General features: G+C 41.1%; 1 protein-coding gene across 3 annotated transcripts in view; it reads right to left on the reverse strand.

Moving 5' to 3' along the window:
• arhgap24 (Rho GTPase activating protein 24) overlaps positions 1-26,064 on the reverse strand; it is a 233,485-nt gene that overhangs the window by 53,192 nt on the left and 154,229 nt on the right. Inside the window, exon 1 of one of the 3 annotated variants that reach the window (XM_034296918.1) lies at positions 19,004-19,025. The exons of the other annotated variants lie outside the window; for them this stretch is intronic. The gene's annotated coding sequence lies outside the window, so the exon portion shown is untranslated. Of the gene's footprint in view, positions 1-19,003; positions 19,026-26,064 lie in introns of those variants that run through there. 3 annotated transcript variants of the gene reach the window in all.

The following is a 26,064-nucleotide window of genomic DNA, read 5'->3' on the forward strand; positions in this document are numbered from 1 at the left end:
TTCAATTTGGTGTTATTGCTCTCACACTCCCTCATACTGGTCACTTGAAGTTCAACATGGCCCCTCATGGCAAAAAATTCTGAGGATCTGAAAAAAAGAATTGTTGCTCTACATAAATATTGCCTAGGCTATAAGAAGATTGCCAAAACCCTGAAACTGAGCTGCAGCACAGTGGCCAAGACCATACAGCTGTTTAACAGGACAGGTTCCACTCAGAACAGACCTTGCCATGGTCGATCAAAAAAGTTGAGTGCACATGCTGTCATCCCAGAAGGAAGCCTCTTCAAAAGATAATGCACAAGAAAGCCCACAAACAGTTTGCTGAAGACAAGCAGACTAAGGACATGGATTACTGGAACCATGTCCTGTGGTCTGATGAGACCAAGATAAACTTATTTGGTTCAGATGGTGTCAAGCATGTTTGGCGGCAACCAGGTGAGGAGTACAAAGACAAGTGTGTCTTGCCTACAGTCAAGCATGGTGGTGGGAGTGTCATGGTCTGGGGCTGCATGAGTGTTGCCGGCACTGGGGAGCTACAGTTCATTGAGGGAACCATGAAGGCCAACATGTACTGCTTTCCAAAGCATCAGCATTCAGGCTAAGCACCTCACTAATCTCTTCAGACATGTCAGATATGTCCATCTCTTTGAAGGGGTTGGTGATGAAAGCCACACAAGGCTCCAGTCTCCTGAAGTCACTGAACCTCTCCTCAAATTCCTGACCCAGCCTTTTCAGTAGATCCATGTACTTCCATCTGTTGAGGACAGCAGGTGACACTTTATTTTCCTTCAGCATTTTCTGCAGAGAGGGGAAGTGCTGCATTTTGCTTTTCTGGATTTGCTGCAAGAGACTCAGCTTTGCAATAAAAGCTTTCACAGAACTTATAATTTCAACAATTTATTTGCCTTTTCCTTGTAATTCAGCATTTAATGTGTTTTTGTGTGATGTCTGTCAGGAATGCAAGATCCAGCTGCCATGCAGTTGTGCTCATAAGTTGGCATACCTTTTTGACATTTTGGCATTGATTTTGAAAATATTATAGATCATTTTATTTAAGGATACTGATCATATGAAGTCATTTATTATCACAGTTGTTTGGCTTCGAGTGCTGTCTTCATTTCATGACTCCAAAAAACCTAGATTTCTGTCAGAAGTGAAAGAAAACAATGTAGATCTTTTACTGATCCACCTAGTTTCTGTGTGAAGCAAAATATCACCATACTCGGATGCCAGTTCTGCTAGAAAAAGTTTGAAGGTTCTGTGTTGTTTAGCCTTTGCTGTAATAGTATTTATGATCTTAATGACAGGCGTCATGATATGCTAAAATCGGTTTACTTTGGCACGGATTGCCTGCTGATGGATGATGTGGTGGTAGTTAAAAAAAAACAAGGAAATTCAGGATCTGATTTGCAATTTGCTATGAAAGTTAGTTGATTCACCTTCTCCAACTCTATTCTGCTACCAGATGGAAAAGTAATTTATACTTTGTGGTGAAGTGCCACTCCACATTGTCTCTTTTTCCCACCGCAATTTTACCATGCTCACATTTTCTTTTGACAACCATGAACACAAACTCCCATTCCAGATGGAAATTGTACATCTCTGTTTTAACTTTCTTTTGCGTGGAGCAGGTGCACCTGCCGCAGCGCTGATGATGAAACTGAACTTGATTTTATATTTATATAGTTGCGATGTGCAGTTCGCTAACAATTCGTTTGTTTTGAATGAATCTTTTTAGTAATTCAGGAATCACAAGTCCTATTTTCTAGTGACTTGATCAATAGTATCGTTCGCAGAATGTTTGACAGCGGATTTCTACAACATGATCACTTCTAGCTCAGTTCTCTGATCAACGTCTATGTAACATTGCAGAGAAAAATAGATCATTGCAGGAACATCATAAAGACATGTTTATAACTGATAATTGAATCACACAGTCTATAATAATTAATATAGTTAGTTGATTACTGATGTCATGAAAAAAATTAAAAACGACAACTACACAGAGCCGCTGCCTTTGCCTAAGTTAAAAACACTTGTTAACAACTGACCTGTCCAGTCTTATCGTTAAAATGAACGATAGTTTTGTTCATTTGAACGACTGTCAGTGGAGTTCTAACCAACCACCGAATAACTGTTAGTTTTACTTTCTCAAAGAAAAATAGATTAAGACAGTAGAATTTTAAAGACATGTTTGTAACAGATTATTGGACACAGGTCTAAAATAATTAATGTAGTAGTTGATTTTTGATTGTAATGATGAACACGTATTAAATCGTACACTGAGCCTTTGCCTAAGTAAAAAGAGTTGTGAACGACTAATTCAGTCAGTTTTATCGTTCAACTGAACGGTTGTTTCATTCACTTGAACGACTGGAAACAGAGTTCTACCCTGACCGCTGGTGTAACAAATACACCAGGGAGGCAGGAGTAGATGGAACAAATGCGGAACGCGCACTTTAATGTAGTAACTCAGGGAGCAGGCAACAGGCAAAAAACACAGAGGCAGGCTCAGGTCGGTACACGGAAAGGTTGGACGGCAGGGCAGAAGTACACAACGGCAGATGGAGGAGGGATAGTCCAGGGCCGAAAACGGGACTAGCAGGTCAAAAGAGCTGGCAAAGGCAAAAACACAGACAAGGATTAGACAAAGAGGGTTGGTTGAAACACAGTCAAGGTAATAAATCCACTCTATCCAAAAGACGAGAGAACAAGGCTCAGTATGCATCCGCTACACAAAAGCAATACCTCACAAAGAACTAGGGAAGCTGGGTAAAATAAATAGGGAGTGTTAATCGGGAACATGTCTCAGTACTCAGGTGATTGTGATCTGAGATGTGAGTTCCGTTCAAGGGAGGCAGGTTGTGTGTTAGTATGATGAGGAACTGCAGGCAGGGAGTGTGATTGAGCTGGTTGAGGACAACGGTCGTCAGAAAAGACACTTAAACAACATTATGATGATGAGCATTCGTGGGGCCCCCGGGGTGGGGGGGGTGGGGCTGTAGGCATTACTGACTCAAATGAACAAAATAACTTTAATGATTCAAACTTTTTACTGAACGACTCAACAAGATCTTTCCATCACTAATATGTTGCTTGCTTCCAGCAATCCACTTGACCTACTTGACCTACCAAATCACAAACAATCCTAAAGGCTGCTGCCGGCAATACGCCTCTTTAGAAACACAGAGCTTTTAAAAAGTTATCGGCTTATACATGAGGATATTATGATCATAATCAATGAGTCTGTTTAGACAAAGACAGACATGCTTCAGTGAATTAAACAGCATGCTGTGCCAAGCTGTTTCTTTCTTCTTTAAAGTAGCACTGAGAGGAAATTAAATTAGGATTGTATGAATCGTAGTGAATGCACGTAATGAGTTAGTCTACCTGGCTGAGCCAAGGGTGAATCACATATGCCACAGTACACATTGATGGTTCACTGTTGCTTTGTCACAATCCTGAGCTGAACCCATTTACCATGTAACCATACACCACACAGACTCCAGGCATTACTCTCCTTGTCGCAGAGACACATTGGTTAAAAGCCTAAGTGGTCTCATGTTTTTCTGTCAGTGCCTAAGAATGTTTTGTTTTTGTGGATCCACAGTTCTGTGGTTGAACATAGTTATTTCTCCTCCCTACGGGGAGTCATTGATGCAGTCACTTCACCAACCAACAGAAACATAGGTAATATAGGGCATATTCTGTCACTTTGGATGATTGATTGACAGGTAGGTGGAACTTCCTGTGTGACGTATGTTAAGGGTTGTAATTTCCTGTATGACATATGCGTGTCCGGGGGATGAAATATGGTATGGAGGGTGTGTGGTTTGTAATTCATGGTGGCTTTAATGTTTAACAATAGGGCTCCAGGGTTCTGACATTATCTCCAGGATAAAGGCTTACTGCGTAAATGATGTGGTCATCATGACAGAGGGTTGTATGCATTACAGACTTGAGTTCCTGGAATGTGGTGGTGTTGACCCATTTCGATCAATTACGATTGCTTCAGTTTGCATCACAGTATTTTGCCACAGATTCCTCACCAAGGATACAATCGCATTGGTCCGTCAGAAGACATTTGCAAACAGCTCAATCCAATGGCTTGAATATCTGGCCTAGAATATATTGATACAGCATGCCCTGAACCGAGGTGAAATGAAAATCGGGCATACTGTGTTGATGGATATACTGAACGTGATGGTGTGTGGACAGCCTATGCATTTCTAAGCTGTTTCTGGCACAGTCACCCAAAGTGACATTGTTCAAAAAGCACCAACCTGGTGACAAAGATTCAGTATGGGTTGATGCACCAGCAATGGCTGGTAAAGCTTGAAGCTTTACCAGCCAAAAGATCAACACAACGTGCATGTTCAGTACATATGTGAATGTGAGTGGAATCAGCTTACAAACACATCTGCAGATGTCCAAGCTTTCTTGAAAACCTTTGATGCTCCAGAGCGCTTTGACCCTCATGCTCTTTTCTGTGGTCGTATCATTGCAATTCAGTTGAAGTTTATGGCTCAAGAAGGGGAGACTATACAGTATAACGATGCCTGTAGTCTTTACCCATTCGGCAACAAGACAAAGACTTATCCGATTGGGCATCCAAACAATCTTTCGAGATTTCAAATCACCACTTTGGTATTGGTAGGGCTACCATGTGTCCGCCAAAAGGCCTTTATCATCCCGTTTTACCACACTGGGTCAGTGATAAACTGTTCTTTCCTTTGTGTAGATTTGTGCAGAGTCTGAAAACCAGGTAACTGATTGTTCACAGACTGATACAGAAAGAGCTTTAACTGGTACCTGGGTTACTACTGAGTTGGTTAAGGCTGTTGAGAAAGGTTATCACATTGTGTAAATATTGAACGTCTGGTATTTCACCAGGACATCAGATAATCTTTTTTGCAGATTACGTGAGAACATTCCTGAAGCACAAGTAGGAAGCTAGCCACTTTCACCATCAGTGGTTGACGATGATGCTAAAGAACAGTATATTTGTGAATATCATGAAAAGGAGGTTCTGCAGCTTGACAAGGAAAACAGTGTTAGGCGATCTTTGGCTAAATTGTCTTTGGGGTAAGTTGGGTGAGCGGACTAACCTTATGAACACAATGTTAATTTCAGATCCGGAGGAGTTTTGCCACTACCTTTAATCCAGTGAAATAGAAGTTAGTTTCTCATTTATCTCAGACAAGGTTGTCTCCTCACTTATTTCCGATGGAGACAACTCCGCCTACAGGTGGGAGATTGACCATCTGGTGTCCTGATGCAGTCAGGACAACTTGGAGCTCAACGCCTTAAAGACAGTGGAGATGATAGTAGACTTCAGGCGAAGCCCATCTGCCCTCCCGCCCCCCGGGTGGATCCCCAGTCAACTCTGTGGAGTCCTTTCGCTTTCTGGGCACCATCATAGCCAAATTGTCTATAGCCCACTGTCCACAAACACACACAGGCCTCAATAGGACAAATCTATAACCCTTTCCCATATACACACAACCCTCAACTGGACAAAATCTTGCACCTCACATATACTAAACTTTTTAGTAATCTTTTAGCAATTTATTAATGCACAGTCTACTATGTTTATGCTTAGTCCACTGTTCTTATTTGTTTTAATTTCCGTTATTCCTTTTGTATAAATTGTTGCACCAACGGCACCAACAAATCTTAATCATTCACTGAATCTATGAAATCAGCCCAGTTGGTTTGGTGTGGAACCTCGTCTGGAAACCTCCAACCTTGTCTGCCACACTCCAATAACAGGGTTGCTTTAAGGGGTCGAACACAGTCTCCAGAAAGGGGGCAACATAAATAGGAATTGGCTTTTAAATTGATTATATTATGTGGCGCTTGTGCCTGATATCAGATGCTGAATGTCTTCTGGTTTTCCCCAATTTTATCAAGTGGTTCTTGAGGTAAGGTGACCAGACATTCCGTTTTGCCCAAGATTGTCCTGGTTTCAAGCTTGCTGTCCCAGGTCCCAACAAATATCGGTAAAACACTAAAATGTCCCGGTTTTTGACATTTACTACAACATTTTCACGGTTTTCACCACAATAAAAAAATAAATAATAATATTGCAATGTCTCCACATACAAGTTGGAGCCAAACTACTGCATAGAACTGCTTGGCAAAGCAACAATTCACATCAATACTCAAGGAAGCAGAAAAACACACAGGACTGTGGATACAGTCACAAACGGGCCCAAGTCCACCCCCACTCCACCAATCACAAACAAGCACAATGATGATGAAATCGCCTATCTATGGTGGGTGCATAAGTGCATTAACATGCGGTACACTTAAGGGTCCCAGTTTGGGGCTTTGAAAATGCGGTCACCCTAACTTGAGGGCAAAAAAACATTTCTGTTTTGTTAATTACACTTTTGCTTTGGTCTGACTCTCAGGTTTTAATCACTCCCAGGTCTGAAGCAGAATGAAAACCAGAAGTGTTTCAGTCAACCCAGGACTGGAGTAAAAAGAATAAACTTGTTTGGAAGGTGTTCATTTTCCCACACGACCCCTTCGTTTGTTAGAGACAGCTCAGGTTATATCTGTCGACCATTCTTGAGGTCCATGTTGACACACACTATCAGTTTACTGTGTGTGTGTCTGGAGACACTATGATCATTGCTGTCTGCTTTTGGTCTGTCTCCACCTGGGTCCTCTGTAGCCATTGTATCACAAGTACAGGTGTGCATGAGTATGTATGTGTGCTTGTTTTCTCACTACTCATCGGAATACCCAAGGAAGCTAAGGTCAGGTCAGGGAGGGCATGGGTTGTTTGGCTCTACTGTCGCTTCCGGGGCTCCGTAGGGAGGAGAAATAACTATGTTCAACCACAGAACTGTGGATCCACAAAAACATTCTTAGGCACTGACAGAAAAACATGAGACCACTTAGGCTTTTAACCAATGTGTCTCTGCGACAAGGAGAGTAATGCCTGGAGTCTGTGTGGTGTATGGTTACATGGTAAATGGGTTCAGCTCAGGATTGTGACAAAGCAACAGTGAACCATCAATGTGTACTGTGGCATATGTGATTCACCCTTTGGCTCAGCCAGGTAGACTAACTCATTACGTGCATTCACTACGATTCATACAATCCTAATTTAATTTCCTCTCAATGCTACTTTAAAGAAGAAAGAAACAGCTTGGCACAGCATGCTGTTTAATTCACTGAAGCATGTCTGTCTTTGTCTAAACAGACTTCAGGCAAATGTAGTCTTAATACAATAATTCAACTGGTTAGAATGTGGCAGCTATAACTGTGCCTACACCAGAAATACAGGAATCAAACCAGGATGTAACCAACTTGTAAACTGCGGTTATGTTCAGTATGAACATATCAGCAGCACTATTATGTCCAATATTATGTCCAATATCAAGATATCCCAGATTGAGATTCAAACACAGATCAACCATGTGAAAGGCTGTGTTGCTAACCACTACACCACAGAGCTCTACAATTCGTCAAATGTCAGTATAGCTCCTTGTGTCTATGAACAAATCCTCTTTTGCCACGGGCCGTTTTAACAACTAATTGGCCATTCATGAATGGTATTGATATAGTTAAACTGACTAATGTTTACCTCCACCACAAATAGTGTTTATGAACTGTTAGCTTTGGCCACTGGCCGTTTGAACAACTTATTAGCCATTAATACGCTTTACTGGTAATTACTAACTTACTGGAATAGTCATAGGAAATGAGTAATTGCTAGAGGGTCTGCCAAAGCTATTTCATTTCATGGCATAAGAACTTATTTTTTTTTATCATGGCACAACAACATACTTTTCTTCTTTCATTAGTGAATGACACTGATACAATAACTATCAAGAAAGGTGATGATAACTAACTTTTTCATCAAGTGAAATAATGAGAGAATCATGGAAATATATATTTTTTGTTGTTCACAACAGATTTGAAATTGAGTCTTCCACGTGAGAGGCACTGTCTTTAACCATAACGCCATGACGTTACGCATTTCACCAGTCGATTAACAGTATTGAGCATTGTGTTCACTGACTAACATTTCTTATTAAGTTTACCAGTTAGCTTTTGCCACTGACCATTAGAACAGCTTATTAGCCAGTATAAGGCTTACTGTTACCTACTAACTTTGTAGGAATAATCAAAAGAATTGAGCAATTGCTAGTGAGACTGAAGATGACATTTTCCATGCCAGAAACATTCGCAATATTACCGTATACAGTTTTAGTTAAGGCTCACTGTAACGTAACTACTGTATGTTGTAGCCAGCAAATGTGTTTGTCTATCCTGACCCAAAACACATGCACGGATGTGTACTTCAAAAATCCACTATAAAAGTAAACTGTTTTATTTCAGGTTTACTATAATGCAGTCACTGGAGGTTTTAGCCAGCGAAGTTTTCGTTTATATGGAATAATTCACAATGCGTTCTTCGCTTTGCCTGCGAGGAGATACAACCTCGGGACCTATAGTTGGTAAGGCCACTTCCCTAACCACTATGCTATTTAACAAGGGGTAGTCAGTCAGTCAGTAAGAGATATTCACTCTTCTTAGCGGGCTCCGTTACGCGGTCTGGCAAAAAAATTTAATCAGATAGTCATACTAGCCAGGTATTACCCACAGGCTAGTGAGCTATCTCAATTTCATTCCTGGTCACAAATTTTCCTTTTTTTTTTTTTTTTTACACTGTGCCTTAAATAAGACCTGCATGTTCTGCCAGGTCTGTGTGCTGTAAATACTTCATTAGGTTAAGGGATCAATTACATGTTTTCGGATATGGAATCACAACGTAAATTATGCTGCCTAAGATGACTTTATTATTGTTTATATTACTATAGTGCCACTGACACTGAACTTGTGACACTGAACTGTCATTCCTTTTTGTCGGACAGTGTAAGCGGAGCCAGTTAAGAAGAGTGAATGTGAACGACTGACCGACCCTTGCTAAATAGCGTAGTGGTTAGAGAAGCGGACCTGTGAAATATACGTCCCACGTTCGTATTTCCTAGCTGGCGAAGCGATGTACGCATTATGAATTATTCTGTATAGACAAAAACTTTGCTGGCTAAAACCGTTATTATTATCTACCATTATAGTAAATCTGAAATCTGAAATCAGTTTACTGAGATTTGTGGTGGAGGTAAACTTAATAAGAAACGTTAGTCAATCAATCAAATGTATTTATAAAGCCCTTTTTACAACAGCAGTTGTCACAAAGTGCTTTACAGAGACACCCGGCCTTAAACCCCAAGGAGCAAACAACAGTAGTGTTGGATTTCAGTGGCTAGGAAAAACTCCCTGAGAAGGCCGAATTTTAGGAAAAAACCTAGAGAGGACCCAGACTCAGAGGGGTGACCAGTCCTCTTCTGTCTGTGCCGGGTGAGATATTAAGAGTCCAATTAGAATAATAAATACATTTCTCTAGGCTAAATCCAGAGAAATCCAGAGAAATCCATTTGATTGCAGACTAGGTCAAAAGTATGACCAGGTGGACAAGGACAGGGACAGCAATGGGCGCCCCAAACCAGGTACTCCGCAGGTGTGGACCAGGACCTCATGTCCTCCTAAAATTTAAAACTGGAGGAGACTGAGAAAAGTTAGAAAGTGCATTCCTCATATCCCCCAGCACAATAATATAGCAGCGTAACACCTTGAAACTGAGACGGGGGGTCCGGCGACACTGTGGCCCTACCCGGGGGAGGCCCCGGAGCGCCCAATTGCACAAGTGCGCAACAGAGAGTCAACAACAAGCCAGTGACTCTTCCTCCGAAAGGCATTGGAGGGAGGGCATCCCAGTGGCGACGAGAGCCCACCTGGCAAGACAGCAAGTGTGGACAGTATCAAGCCTACTGGTCACCTTCACGCCCCCGGGCCAGGCTACACCTAATTATAAACCGTGCTGTAGAGATGAGTTTTTAGTAGACACTTGAAAGTTTGCACTGAGTTTGCATTTCTAACCTTAATTGGCAGATCATTCCACAGTAGTGGAGCTCTATGAGAAAAGGCCCTGCCGCCAGCTGTTTGTTTAGAAATTCTAGGTACAATTAAAAGGCCTGCATCTTGCGATCGTAGGTTACGTGTATGTATGGCTGGATAATTTCAGCAAGGTAAGTAGGAGCAAGTCCATGTATTGATTTATAGGTTAAGAGTAAAACCTTAAAATCAGCCCTAACCCTAACAGGCAGCCAGGACAGGAGTAATGTGTTCAAAATGTTTTGTTCTAGTTAGGATTCTAGCAGCCGTGTGCAGCACTAATTTAAGTTTATTTATTAATTTGTCTGGATAACCAGAGAGAAGAGCATTGCAGTAATCTAGTCTAGAAGTAACGAAAACATGGATACATACAACAGTTTTTGATAGAATGTTTCGATTTTTCGAAGATGAAAATAAGCAACTCTTGAGACATATTTTATATGTTCTACAAAGGAGAGGTCAGGGTCAAGGGTAACGCCAAGGTGTTTTATAGGTTTTTGGGATACGACCATGCAGCCGTCGAGGTTCACAGTGAGATCTGCTCACAACGCTCTTTGTTTCTTGGGTCCTAAAACAAGCATTTCTGTTTTCCTTGAGTTTAAGAGCAAGAAATTCTCTGACATCCACATCCTAATATCTGAAATGCATGCTTCCAAAGTAGCTCATTTAGATTCCACAATTCTCTTGTCTATTCACTTGATTAAAAAGTTATTGTTGTCTTTATTGATAGTTACTGTATAAATGTCATGCACAAATGAAAGAAAATAAGGATGTTTTTTTCCCATGAAAGAACAAAATAAGTTCTTATGCCATGAAATGAAATAGCTTTGTCAGACTCGCTAGCAATTGCTCAATTCTTATGACTTTTCCAGTAAGTTAGTAGATACCGGTAAAAGCTTATACGCTGTTAAAACAGCCAGTGGCAAACGCCATACATAGACGCTAGACGCTAGTGCATAGAAACGTTAGTCAGTTTAACTGTATCAATGTAATTCACGAATGGCCAATTAACTATTAAAACGGCCAGTGGCAAAAGAGGATTTATTCAGGATATACACATGCCGGGTGTCAGTATAGACAAGAGGCTATACTTACAGACAGCAAATGTAGAGATCTGTGGTGTAGTGGTAAACAACACAGCCTTTCATGTGGGTGACCTGGGTTCAAACCTCTAGATGGCAACACACTCAGTTGAAAGTCAGCTGAACTAGGCTTGCTGCTTGTTTTGAAGAGGGTTTAAATGACAAAAATCTAATTTGACTGTACAACTGTGTAATATAGCAATATAGAAAATAAACACCATAATTATTCTGCACAACCAAAAGAGATCTATCAGGATCCAAAATGGTTCTGCCTGGATCCAAAGTTATTTTTGAACTCTTGAGAGTGCAATCTTTACTGGAGTAGAGACTACTACATTTGTCCTGGCATGGATATAACATAATATAATACACTAGACTTATAGATAATACCACTGTTCAACAGACTACTCATGCATGCCTTAGCTAAGCTCTGACTTGGATGTGAATGTAGGTTCATTAGGTTGATAGCCCAGGGACTTTTTGTATCAGCAGAAACTGAGGGAAAAGGACACTCGGTCCAGTATGCCAATTCAAAAAAAGGTAGTAGGTTCTCTCACAGATCAAAGTGTAGTACACTGAAAGGAACACTGAAAACACACTTATACACTCACCTAAAGGATTATTAGGAACACCTGTTCAATTTCTCATTAATGCAATACGCTAATCAACCAATCACATGGCAGTTGCTTCAAAGCATTTAGGGGTGTGGTTCTGGTCAAGACAATCTCCTGAACTCCAAACTGAATGTCAGAATGGGAAAGAAAGGTGATTTAAGCAATTTTGAGCATGGCATGGTTGCTGGTGCCAGACGGGCCGGTCTGAGTAACTTTGACAGGGTACCACTCATCCCCACTACAAATAGGAAAAAGAGGCTACAATTTGCACGAGCTCACCAAAATTGGACAGTTGAAGACTGGAAGAATGTTGCCTGGTCTGATGAGTCTCAATTTCTGTTGAGACATTCAGATGGTAGAGTCAGAATGTGGCGTAAACAGAATGAGAACATGGATCCATCATGCCTTGTTACCACTGTGCAGGCTGGTGGTGGTGGTGTAATGGTGTGGGGGATGTTTTCTTGGCACACTTTAGTCCCCTTAGTGCCAATTGGGTATTGTTTAAATTCCACGGCCAACCTGAGCATTGTTTCTGACCATGTCCATCCCTTTATGACCACCATGTACCCATCCTCTGATGGCTACTTCCAGCAGGATAATGCACCATGTCACAAAGCTCGAATCATTTCAAATTGGTTTCTTGACCATGACAATGAGTTCACTGTACTGAAATGGCCTCCACAGTCACCAGATCTCAACCCAATAGAGCATCTTTGGGATGTGGTGGAACGGGAGTTTCGAGCTCTGGATGTGCATCCCACAATTCTCCATCAACTGCAAGATTGTATCCTATCAATATGGGCCAAGATTTCTAAAGAATACTTTCAGCACCTTGTGGAATCAATGCCATGTAGAATTAAGGCAGTTCTGAAGGCGAAAGGGGTCAAACACATATTAGTATGGTGTTCCTAATAATCCTTTAGGTGAGTGTATATAGGACACTTACTGTGTCGATGAAATTTAATTTACACAAACTCCTCTCAGAAATGCCACAGAAATCTTTTTCACATAGTTTATTTGAATGTCTTTTACGACAAATGATGTCTATAGTACAGGCCACCTTACCACTCTGAGAGTGCATGGACTCAAGCCGAGGGGGTCTGTGATGATGGATGACCATCACACAGTGAATCCACAAAAAGTTATATTTAATGTGCCGATCATCAATGTAAATCTCTATGGCAACCAGTCCCATCCCAAACAGGTAATTAAGTACATTCTGTAAATCCAAATGATCAATTCCAGGTCCCTGTCTTTGCTTTTACCGTCTGAAGACATTTGACATTTCCCATGACAAGCCTTCTGCAAGTGCACTTTGCTTTTGACTGTAAATCTGAAAAGTGGAACTCAAAAACACGATATAACTCAAACGCAGCTGGGGCTTAGCAGATGAGTGCTTTAAGAAAACTTGGTTCTGAGAAATTCATAAAAAAATATTTTGATCAAAACCCGGACAACAACAGGTCACTCCAGTCTCTCTGCCTCGCTCTCTTTCTCTCCCTTCCCTTGTGTCTTTCTCCCCTTCCCTCTCTTGACCTCTATTTTAGTTTCTCCCTTGTACTCTCTGTACTCGCCTTGCCGGCCCTTGTCTTTGTTGCTCTCTCTGATAAAGCTGCTGTCCAAAGGGCTGGTTGACAGCTTCACTATAGATTGTGCCAGTGAAAGGGACAGATGGATGGCTGATAGTGGGTGAGTAAGTGAGGGGACAATCTAATTGGAGAGATCAGGAAATGCTGACAGGGAGGTCACCAAAGGAACAGGGCACAGCCAATGATGTCACCCCACCCCCATCCTGTAGGCCAAACTGAAAATGTTAGAAAACGCATTGTGGAAAAATACACTTTATCCTCACTCAATGAGACAACTGACCATACTGCTGTTCGGTGGTTGCACACTGCTATTTAGCTGGTCTCAGTGAATAGCCTGTACTCCTGCTGCACATGGAGGTGAACACAGGCTAATAAGTCAAATGTCAAGTGCATTCAATTGGAAAATGCAACACGTCACTGCAGAAATGCAAATATAAAAGGCTTATTCAGATTGACATTGACATTTTAGGGAGCTTCAAGAAAAACGCTTTTAGGTATTTAACACATATTTAATACTAAAGCTAGGTATAACTGGTCTGGCATAATTACTAAAATTTAGGAAGGCAGCTTTGATACAGAGACTGGAGAATGACTAATATGAAGATCTTTCCCAATCCTATTCAATTTCCTGCCCTCTTCTATTTGCATTTCTGGTTAGATGCTAACTGCATTTCATGTACTGTACTCGTACTGTTCAATGACAACAAAGTTGAATCTAATCTAAATCATCTAATTTAATATCTGACCACAGCAAGACAGTGCACTATTAGGGCCATTGTACTGAAGTAGTGCACTGAACAGGGAATAGGCTGCCATTTGGTATATTGATAGAATACAGTGGGGAGAAGTATTTGATACACTGCAGATTTTTCAGGTTTTCCTACTTTAATTTTTATCAGAGGTACACTTCAACTGTGAGAGACGGAATCTCAGGGGGCTTTAGTATCAGGGGATACTACTGAAAGTGTCTAAAGACAGGATGAGGAGACTGCAAGTCATGCAAACTGACAGAGAGACCGGCAAGAAAGCTCAAATTGGGAATATCTAAGGCACTTCGAATTATTTTGTAGAAAGAAATATTGAAAACATTAACTTAAAATATTAACGGCAGAAGTCTTCTGATTGTACTCTATTTATGCAATTAATACCTTAAAAAGCATACAAATGGGCACTTTAAATCAGTGGTAGCATCTAGCAACTCCTTGTGGTCAGTCAGGTGCCTGCAAGTTGTAGTGAGGTTGTTTTCCGGTAAATGTGTTCCCCTCCAAGCATATAGATGTTTGCATTAATATTTTCCCTAGATAAAGTGGGGAGAACAAATATTTGATAACCTGCCGATTTTGCAGGTTATCAAATACTCCTGATACACCTGTCCACACACTCAATCAAACAGACTCCAACCTCTCCACAATGGTCAAGACCAGAGAGCTGTGTAAGGATTTATCAGGGATACATTTGTAGACCTGCACAAGGCTGGGATGGGCTACAAGACAATAGGCAAGCAGCTTGGTGAGAAGGCAACAACTGTTGGCGCAATTATTAGAAAATGGAAGAAGTTCAAGATGACGGTCAATCTCCCTCGGTCTGGGGCTCCATGCAAGATCTCACCTCGTGGGGCATCAATGATCATGAGGAAGGTGAGGGATTAGCCCAGAACTCCACGGCAGGACCTGGTCAATGACCTGAAGAGAGCTGGGACCACAGTCTCAAAGAAAACCATTAGTAACACACTACGCCATCATGGATTAAAATCCTGCAGCGCACACGAGTTCCCCCTGCTCAAGCCAGCGTATGTCCAGGCCCGTCTGAAGTTTGCCAATGACCATCTGGATGATCCAGAGGAGGAATGGGAGAATGTCATGTGGTCTGATGAGACAAAAATAAAATAGCTTTTTGGTCTAAACTCCACTCGCCGTGTTTGGAGGAAGAAGAAGGATGAGTACAACCTCAAGAACACCATCCCAACCGTGAAGCATGGAGGTGGAAACATCATCCTTTGGGGATGCTTTTCTGCAAAGGGGACAGGACGACTGCACCGTATTGAGGGGAGGGAGGATGGATGGGGCCATGTATCGCGAGATCTTGGAGTACAACCTCCTTCACTCAGTAAGAACATTGAAGATGGGTCGTGGCTGGGTTTTCCAGCATGACAACGACCCGAAACACACAGCCAGGGCAACTAAGGAGTGGCTCCGTAAGAAGCATCTCAAGGTCCTGGAGTGGCTTGGCCAGTCTCCAGACCTGAACCCAATAGAAAATCTTTGGAGGGAGCTGAAAGTCTGTATTGCCCAGCGACAGCCCCGAAACCTGAAGGATCTGGAGAAGGTCTTTATGGAGGAGTGGGCCAAAATCCCTGCTGCAGTGTGTGCAAACCTGGTCAAGAACTACAGGAAACGTATGATCTCTGTAATTGCAAACAAAGGTTTCTGTACCAAATATTAAGTTCTGCTTTTCTGATGTATCAAATACTTATGTAATGCAATAAAATGCTAATTAATTACTTAAAAATCATACAGTGTGATTTTCCGGAATTTTGTTAGATTGCATCACTCACAATTGAAGAGTACCTATGATAAAATGACAGACTTCTACATGCTTTGTAAGTGGGAAAACCTGCAGTGTATCAAATACTTGTTCTCCCCACTTTATCTGGGGAAAATATTAATACAAACATCTATATGCTTTGAGGGAAACACATTTACCGGAAAACAACCTCACTACAACTTGCAGGCACCTGACTGACCACAAGGAGTTGCTAGATGCTACCACTGATATAAAGTGCCCATTTGAATGCTTTTTAAGGTATTAATTGCATAAATAGAGTACAATCAGAAGACTTCTGCAGTTAATATTTTAAGTTAATGTTTTCAATATTTCTTTCTACAAATAATTTGAAGTGCCTTAGATATTCCCAATTTGAGCTTTCTTGCCGGTCTCTCTGTCAGTTTGCTTGACTTGCAGTCTCCTCATCCTGTCTTTAGACACTTTCAGTAGTATCCCCAATACTGAAGCCCCCTGGACAAGCAATTACTATACAGGTCTTGTATGGGAGGAAAGAGGAGGAAACAAGTCATATTTTTGTTTAAATTCAATCTTCTAAACATTATTCTACAATGAGCCCCTTTAAGGGGTAGGTTGCACTTTTAGTTAAAGCCCAGCTCACCTTAAATCCACCGTTTATATTATGTGCCAGCAATAATTTTGTGGTTTCAGGTAGCCTTGCGATCGAAACATCTGAGTAGTAACCGAAAGTTCACAAACAAACTCAATTGAATTCCAGAGCTAGGCAATACAAGTCAGTTAACATTAACTGCTTCCAGGTCATCGCTGTACATAGGAATATGTAATTCAACTTACCTGGTATAATAAGAAAGGGCAAAATGTGTGGTTTGATTATTATCTTACCCCATGGAAGCTACATGCAGATACAAAACTGAGAATTTTCAGGAAATTACAGTGTAGTCTATTCAGTACTTCTATGTGGAGTGTTTCTTATGATGAATTGCTAAGTGTTTACCTGGCAGGCTTCTAAATATGAACCAATAACAAGATAGGTTGATACTGTTGGCGAAGCAAATCTCTTAATACAAGCAACAAATGTCAACACATGTAAATAAACCCATTTTAATAGGAATTAATTTGTCTCAAGCATGCCGGAAAATTGATAAAAACAACATATTCTAAATAAAGTCATCAAAGAAGCATCTAACCAAATCCCATCCAAATCTCTGGAGAACATAGGGGATAGCTAGAAAACCAGGAACTTCATAAACACCCCAAACTCGAATCACAACTGCTATAAACATATGGGTAACTTATTTGTAATAACATGATGAACACCCAGTTGAGCCACTTACAGAAATGAGCAACACACAAAATACTAAAATAATCTTTTGAATTCCTTGAGAAAATAATGCATATCATCCAACAATATAGCACCTTGACACATTTCATGGCACTCTCTTTACCCCACATTATACTAATAACATCTGCCTCCCTACCTCCTGCTTATTTCCCATAATCAAAAGTTAAACCAAATGCAAGCCCAGGATACAAAAGACTTAATGCACACACCTGGGATAGAGTTCAAATCCATGTAGAGAGAGGCAGTACTCTCTACCTCTGCCGTACTTAGAGGAGCCGGAGACGCCGTGTGAACCGACATTCACCTCTCTCTTCAACTGTCCCCATAAGCCTCTACTCCCCTCTTCCTTCGGACAGCAAGACTCTCTATGCACCCCAACTTCCTCCTCTATATCCTCCCCCGTAATTTCAATCCTGAATTCAAAAAGCGTAGCATGCAACTCGTCGACTCACTCATGAAATCAGTGACATCACCAACAAAAGTTCAGACAACCGGCAACGATTAGTCGATTCACCTCAGCCGCCTCAGTTGTCTGCTCCAAAGTAAAATGCCCAAGTGGTAAAACAGCCACAGCAAAGCAACAAAGACTCATAGCCAGGCTGTTACGTAGCTTAGCATACACTTAGTCAATTGACTAGGAATCGGGTGGCTACAGCATAGGGTGTTCTGATCTGTCCCTATAGGACATGGCAGGCTGAGACCAAGGAGTTGTTGTAAATTACCAGACTGAGTGCAGCCCCCCGACCCACTGAGACCCAGGGAGGTCTCCCTTCTCTCTCCGGGCTTGTAAATCTTGTCGACAGACCAGGCACTCTGCCAAATAACTCAGCCTCCTTGGAGCTCTATTAATACAGCTACCGTTGCTGACCAGCGGTGGTCGTATCTGTTGGACAGTGGTGCTCCCTCTTCATGGGTTAATCCATCCGCATGAACAGAAGGAGGGTCTTTAATAATCTCATTCTTAACTTTTTTTAAGGCCACTGATTCCTAACAAGGGGTACTACACCAGTGAGCTACTTAAATTAACTAAAGAGACCATAGCATCACTGGGACAATGCACATGAAAGGGTAGCCTACTTTAGGGATACTCAACACAAGACAAACTTCCATTGTTGGTACAGTAACCGATAAAGGTTGGGAACATACATTGTTAACCATCATTAATGGTAAAATATGCAGTTTTCACATTCATGTTGTCCAAAATGCACCAGTTCAATTTTGAATAATTTATTAATTACTTAGCCTAAAAATCATTTTGATATTGTATCAGTACTTTCAAAAGAGGTTACCGTTTTATAGCCCAATCCCTCAACGTTTTAACAAACCAGGGGCTCTGAGTACCCCTTATTATGGTTTAAACTGCTGATTTCCCTTTCAAGGGACAGTCACTGAATATAGCCTAGCGAATACACAGATTGAATTAAATGCTGCTGCAACTAGTGATGGCCAAACAAGACTTCATTAGTGTTATTTTAGCTGCAGGATATTATGCTGACAACACTCAGATGTTCTTTATCACAACAAAAGCCATCATTGAACTTTATAAGGTAATATAGCTAACAATCTGGTCTGTAAAAAAGAAGAGACAAGAACAGTATTGGAAAGGACATTAAACATTAAATGTACAGACTAGATTTTTAACTATACTGCCCTATATATTTCAATTATGGCTTTTATTTTGAAATAGAAAATCTGAGTTAGTGCTGCTAGCATAATATCCTGCTGCTAGAAAAACGGTAATGAAGTCTCATACGGCCATCACTAGCTGCAACTCTATTAGGATAGACTCCATTGCAGCAAGCCGATAGAGAGAGAGGGAAAACCAACTTTAACAAGCTTGTTCCAAGTATTTACCTGACTTGGAATTAGTTTACATACCATCTCCAAACGTTCAACTTAAGTATCCAGGCAATCCTGCAGACAACCACATTCACAAACAAATGTAACTACAACAGCAGTAGGAAGGAGCAGCCCTGAAAAACAGAGTCTAAATATGCCCTGCCGGAAAGTTCCGGCTAACCTGATACTTGTTGCTGGGGGGCTGGGGGTAAGAGTGGGGGTGTGTACGGGGTTAGCCGAGTGTTTTGATGTCAAATAGCGATTTCCAGACACAGGGGTATAGTCTCAGGTATTTTTGGTCGTCATGATTACCTATTCCCTATATATAGGGCCATTTCGCACTCAGATAAACAATACGTCAAGCTGTGATCCTCTCCATCAGGCCTGGTTATATAAGCATCTGAGTTTCCAGTCTTCAGTTTGGCCAAGACCCAGACAGACAGTTAGGACTCAGCTAGACTCCTGTACTGTCAGTTGTTTATCTCTGACACACACACACACACAGTATTGCATCAGGACAGTGCTTCATGCAATCTCTCTTTTCTTATCAGTCTTTATCTCTCTCTTTAGCCATGAAGTAGGCACTAGTATGGACCTCTTCTGCTCTGTGTTAGGTAAGTGACTGACTGGCTGTGTTCTCCCAGGGCTGTGGCAGGGGCAGGCAGTCACAGACACAAACTTCGGACTAGAAGTTCTAGACATGAGAAAGCACGCGTGGACCTCCTTGCTGGGCAAAACAACATGACTTGTTTGGGAGTTTTTTAAGCTTTTCAAATGTTGCTTAATTGAGCTTGCATGGTAGTTCACAGACAATATAACCAACATAATAGTCTACAAACATCAAATGCAGCCCATATCTAGTACTGCTGGCAGGCCCAAGCAAACTAATTAAAGTCTATGGCAAATTTGTATTAGTTTAACCTAGGTGTGGTGTTGGAGACTAGATGGTCAATGGTAGTTTTACTTTAAAATATAATTCAAGAAGCAGTCGACCACAGAAAATGCACTTAAAGACCGTATGTAACTGTTCAGATATTTTGGAATTCCTCACTGTGCTGTCTTTCTTCACATGGAAAGTAGCATTGTTACATTTCAGTGGCAAGTCATTTCACTTAAGTAAACATAGTAGTTAATCATAACTGACCCCCTCAACCATCTGTTGGGTACAGCAGAATGGTCTCCCAGACTTTCCCTTCTGGTTTGGTTTGGTCTGTCAGTCTGCCACCAGGGTGGGTTTATGTTAACTCAGCCAATTACAATATATACAAAACAATTACATGTTTTCATGTGTTTTTATGCTGTATTGAACAGGAAAGGGGTGAAAGATAGATGAGAATGTTGGTGCTTAAAGGCCAGAGGGCTGGATTTTAACGCTGCAACAGTATATGTTCACCGGAGGCTGGACCACCCCAGGCAGCTCCATGATGGCTTTCAAACATTATTTGTTTTCATTGAGTAGCATGTCTTCAGCCAGGAGACAGTCAACCATTTATATCTGTTTCATTTTGCTGTGGGCATCCTGACTGATCTGTTACAGGCTTATAGGCAACACTACATCCCATTGTACCAGACGCATAAGGCCACGGCTCATTTACAGTTCTATAACACAGTACTGCAAGTTGTTGTTATTGCCAATGCCTTTTTCAATTTCGGACACTATCAATCATGCCAAATCAGCTTTGTCAGCAATCTTGTGAGATATGTTTGTCTGATCCTTAAGGGCCTTGGTCCATCACTGCCCCAAACTGAGCGCATGCCTGGATTCACCCCAGCTGCAAATAAACAATCTAATTACAAAGAGATGGAAAAGGCTAGAGTATTGTAGTATTTTAAACCAATAAACAACACATAACTGCCTATTCTAACATTTATGCTTTTTTGACATTTAGGTTTGATTTAACATTGCTATATACAGTTTTATGTCTTGTCAATAAATGAAGATGTTTTAGTTGTAAACTTATAAATAAAATAAATTACAGGTGTATTTTACAATGCTATACCTATAAAAGGACTAAACAATTCATACAGTACATAACCAATTCAAAAGCAGTTCATTTTGTACATCATTAACTACACGTCATAAAAACCTAAAAGTACAGTACTCTATATCACTGCTTCTCAGTTACTAAGGTGTCGCCGATCACACTGGCGTGATCAAATCACATGACTTGTTTAAGATGTTGAAGCATGAAAACAGAAGTGCTGTCGTCCACTTCTGTCGAAAGTGCTGGCTTGAAACTCCTTTCTAGTTTTTTTTTTTTATGCATTTATTAATGTCTATGTAATTTTTTGTTATAAAATGAAAGAAAGAAACATTTCTGAAAAATTTATTATTTTTCAAATCGGATTTTGTGTTTTTTGTGTGTTTTTGGGTCCAGTATGTTGATACAGAATGTCAAAGTGAAAAACTAATTGTCAGGTCATATAGGTGATGTTGTGCTGAAAAAAAACAAACAAATATTGGTATGGTAAAAAAGTTTTTTTTATCTAGTTTATAAAGGCAAAATTTAAAGTACTCAAAAACAGCCAAAATAGCACAGGACTCCTAAGCGCTAACTTACATTTATTATATATATATAGCTCTGAAGGCTGAAGAATCCATTTTAAAAAGTTTAATCAAAGGACAGCTCTGTCTAACTAGTCTCACACCTTGTTCAAACCAACTCGACTACAACAAAGAAAACAGAAGAAATGGCCGCATTCCAAAGTCATAGACCAAATTAATTGAAGCCAAGGAAAAAACCTTTAGGTTAAAAAAAAATCCTTGATTTTGTTTTAGTCATGCTAGGCTTGGTGCCATTTGATTTCCCTTTCCCAAACTTAACTCCACTCTTAGTTCACTGATGCATTCCCTTAGCGCTACATCTCTGTTCGGCAACAAAGGAAGTTGGAAAGGGGAGATGAGAGGTAAATAATAGAAAGAAGAAATCTAAAGGTTACATAGCTATTAATTAAAGACAATATTTGAAGGAAATTAAAGTCTGACTTTCTGTTACACAGATCAATGTTACATTTTCTCAATGCTGTTTTGCATAAAGGCTCAACTTTTGACATTAAAAATCACACCCACCCACCTTGAAGATACTGCTGCCCCTTCTTTGAATGGGTTTCTTTGTTCCTATCACTGTATATAGTGTAGATACCTATATATATTTTACATCTTCCAATCTCAGCAGGCATCCTACCACTTAGGCCATTGATACCAGGTGATGTGAAGAGGATCAGTGTTTTTTCCATGGGTTCTCACTACAAGTGTCCCCCCAGAGATTGATTCTTTATACACCTTGTCACTTAGCTCTGTAATCTCATCACATAGTCTCTCCAATCCTTTCTATGTACAGTGGGGAGAACAAGTATTTGATACACTGCCGATTTTGCAGGTTTTCCTACTTACAAAGCATGTAGAGGTCTTTAATTTTTATCATAGGTACTCAACAACTGTGAGAGAAGGAATCTAAAACAAATCCAGAAAATCACATTGTATGATTTTAAAATAATTAATTTGCATTTTATTGCATGACATAAGTATTTGATCAACTACCAACCAGTAATATTTCTGGCTCTCACAGACCTATTCGTTTTTCTTTAAGAAGCCCTCCTTTCTCCACTCATTACCTGTATTAACTGCACCTGTTTGAACTCTTTACCTGTATAAAAGACACCTGTCCACACACTCAATCAACAGACTCCAACCTCTCCACAATGGCCAAGACCAGAGAGCTGTGTAAGGACATCAGGGATAACATTGTAGACCTGCACGAGGCTGGGAAGACTGAATCTGCAATAGGTAAGCAGCTTGGTGTGAAAAAATCTACTGTGGGAGCAATTCTAAGAAAATGGAAGACATACAAGACCAATGATAATCTCACTCCATCCGGGGCTCCACGCAAGATCTCACCCCATGGGGTCAAAATGATCACAAGAACGGTGAGCAAAAATACCACAACCACACGGGGGGACCTAGTGAATGACCTGCAGAGAGCAGAGAGCTGATTCCCGGCCACCACATATAACTGCGTGCAAGACTCTTCATTTTTACAGTGCCTAAATGTCCTTCGTGCAATGTGTCCAACATCTGACTGTGCAATTTGGAGGGAATTACAACTCGTAATCCACACATCAGAGTTCCTTGACACACAGAAAGCTGTTCTCTCCTCACTGAAAATGCTGGATATAGTGAGTTTCCATGCGCTGGCCATCCCTGTACTGTGATGTCATAGACCTTGGACAATGTTGGGTCATTACGGGTCTCTCTCTGAATAGTGGCATTTGTTACAGGTAGCTGACTCACGATTGTGGTATGAAACACATCAGCTGGATCCATAGCATGTGACTCTTCCATAGACTTCAATGGAAGATGCGACAACCCGTCCGCATTACCATGTAGTTTAGTGCCCTTGTACTCAATATCATATTGGTGAGCACCCAAGAAGAGTGACCAACGCTGTAGCCGTGCTGAGGCCATCACTGAAACACCCTTCCGTACGTTGAAGATCGAGACCAAGGGCTGATGGTCTGTGATGAGGGTAAACCGTTGACCATACAGATAATGGTGAAACTTTTTAACCCCCCACACAAGACTAAGTGCTTCTCGATCTATCTGTGCGTAGTTACGTTCTGCTGCCGACAGTGATCTCGATGCGAAGGCGATTGGTTTTTCTGTGCCGTCTGGAAACTTGTGTGATAGCACAGCGCCGATTCCATACGGCGACGCATCACATGCCAACCTGATGGGCAGGGATGGGTTAAAATGTGCCAACACTACCTCAGAAGTTATGAGCATTTTGGTCTTTTGAAAAGCTTGTTCACAACTGTCTGACCAATTCCACTGTGTCCTTGTTTGCAACAGTGCGTTCAATGGATGTAACACAGTCGAGAGGTTCGGAAGGAATTTGTGGTAATAGTTCACAAGTCCGAGATATGATCGGAGCTGGGACACATTCTGTGGGTGTGGTGCATTTAACACAGCTTCAATTTTGTCCTGCGACTTATGAAGACCATCTTTGTCTATCACATGTCCACAGTAAGAAATCCGGGACTTGAAGAACTCACATTTTTCCTTGTTAGCTCTCAGTCCATACTCACACAATCGAGTCAACACTCGTAAGTTTTGGAGGTGATCTGAATCATCCTTCCCCGTTACAATAATATCGTCCAGGTAACACTGCGTTCCCGGAATGCCCTGCAGCACCTGGTCCATCGCTCTCTGCCACAACGCAGGAGCTGAGGCGATTCCGAAGACTAGACGGTTGTACTGATAGAGCCCTTTATGTGTGTTGATGGTCAAGAACTTCTTGGATTCTTCATCCATTTCCATTTGGAGGTGAGCTTGAGCCAGGTCAATTTTTGAGAAGTGTTCACCACCAGACAAGGATGCGAAAATATCTTCAATGCGTGGTAAGGGATACTGTACAGCATGAAGCGCTGGATTAATGGTCACTTTAAAGTCCCCGCAAATACGCACATCATCTGTTTTCAGTTTTTTTATTACTGGTACTATGGGTGTTGCCCATTCACTTCTTTCGACCTTGGTCAGGATTCCCAATTTTTCCAAATGGTCCAGCTCCGCTTCCACTTTGGGACGAATTGCGTATGGCACTGGGCGAGCTTTTAAGAATTTTGGAGAGGTGTCTTCTTTCAACTCCAGATTCCCTTTTATTCCCTTAAGTGTCCCTATTCCTTTCTGAAACACGGGTTCCACCGTTTGTATAATTTGCGCTAAAGTCATTTGTGTCTCTTTGTTTGCAATTTGTTGTGACACATCCAGGTTTTTTATGGCATGCCAATCCAGAGGTATTTTCCTCAGCCACTCACGTCCGAACAATGCAGGTCCTCCGTTTTCCAACACATACAGGTTCAGCTGCTGCTGATTATCTTCGTACTTCACAGTTACTGGTAACTTTCCTTTCGGAGACACTTTTTCGCCAGTATAAGTCTTTAATATCACTGATGTCTTTTGCAGTGGTATTTCTGAAAACAGTCGCTTGTAATCAGCTGCTGAGATGACTGATAAAGCAGATCCAGTGTCTAACTCCATTTTGAGTTTAACTCCTGACACTTCAGGTGTGAGCCAAATAACTCTTCGATCTGTCTCCTCAATATTATACAATTCCAGACATGAAAGGTCATCCGTACCTGAACTTGTGTTCGAATCATTTTCAGTTACTTGATGTACAGTGGCGGGTTTGTGTTTCACTTTATACGTTTTGTCCTTGTGCATTTTCCTTTTCTCTGTTTTGCACACTCTCTCAATATATCCCTTTTTATGACATTTTCTACATTCTTTATCTTTGAACCAGCAGTCATTTCCATCATGAGACATTTTCCCACAGCGATGACATTTCAGTTTTCTCTCTGATTTCAGTGACAGTTTATTTGCTGCACACTCTACTGATTTTTGTTGCAATTCCAATGCATCTTTTGCTGCTGTCTCCATGGATATTGATATGTTCAGTGCACGCTCAAGTGTCAAATCTTTTTCTGTCAACAGTCTTTTTTGTGTGCCTTCATTATGCATTCCACACACAAGTCTGTCTCTTAATGCATCTGCCAGTCCCCCTCCGAATTGGCAATGCTCTGACAATCGGCGCAACTCAGCTATGTATTCAGAAATGCTTTCTCCTTTAGCTTGGTTCCGTTTATGGAATCTAAATCTTTCCACAATAACTAGGGGTTTGGGGTTCAAATGTTCACTTAGAATGTCCACTATTTCTGTGAAAGTTTTATCCGCCGGCTTTTCAGGGGTTAACAAACTACGAAGCAGTCCATACGTTTTCGCTCCCATCACGCTCAGCAAAACAGCAACTTTCTTATCATTTTCAACACTGTTAGCCTTGCAATACAGCTCCACTCTTTCCACATAAGATCCCCAATCCTCAGCATTAGTGTCAAATGCGGCGATAGTTCCGATCATTGACATTTTTGCTCAGTTGCACTTTCCTTTAGACATTAATTGGCTTTCACACTCTTTTCATGTAACTCACACGCTCTATTTGTGATTGATTACCCACATCCGTGGTTGTCGATCCAGACCTCGTCGCCAATTTGTCGTGTTTGTTACTAATAAAGAAAGACTCGACACAAGCGTCTGCTATGTACTT

Source organism: Esox lucius, chromosome 14 (assembly GCF_011004845.1).
Source record: "Esox lucius isolate fEsoLuc1 chromosome 14, fEsoLuc1.pri, whole genome shotgun sequence".
In the NCBI taxonomy this organism is placed as follows: Eukaryota; Metazoa; Chordata; class Actinopteri; order Esociformes; family Esocidae; genus Esox; species Esox lucius.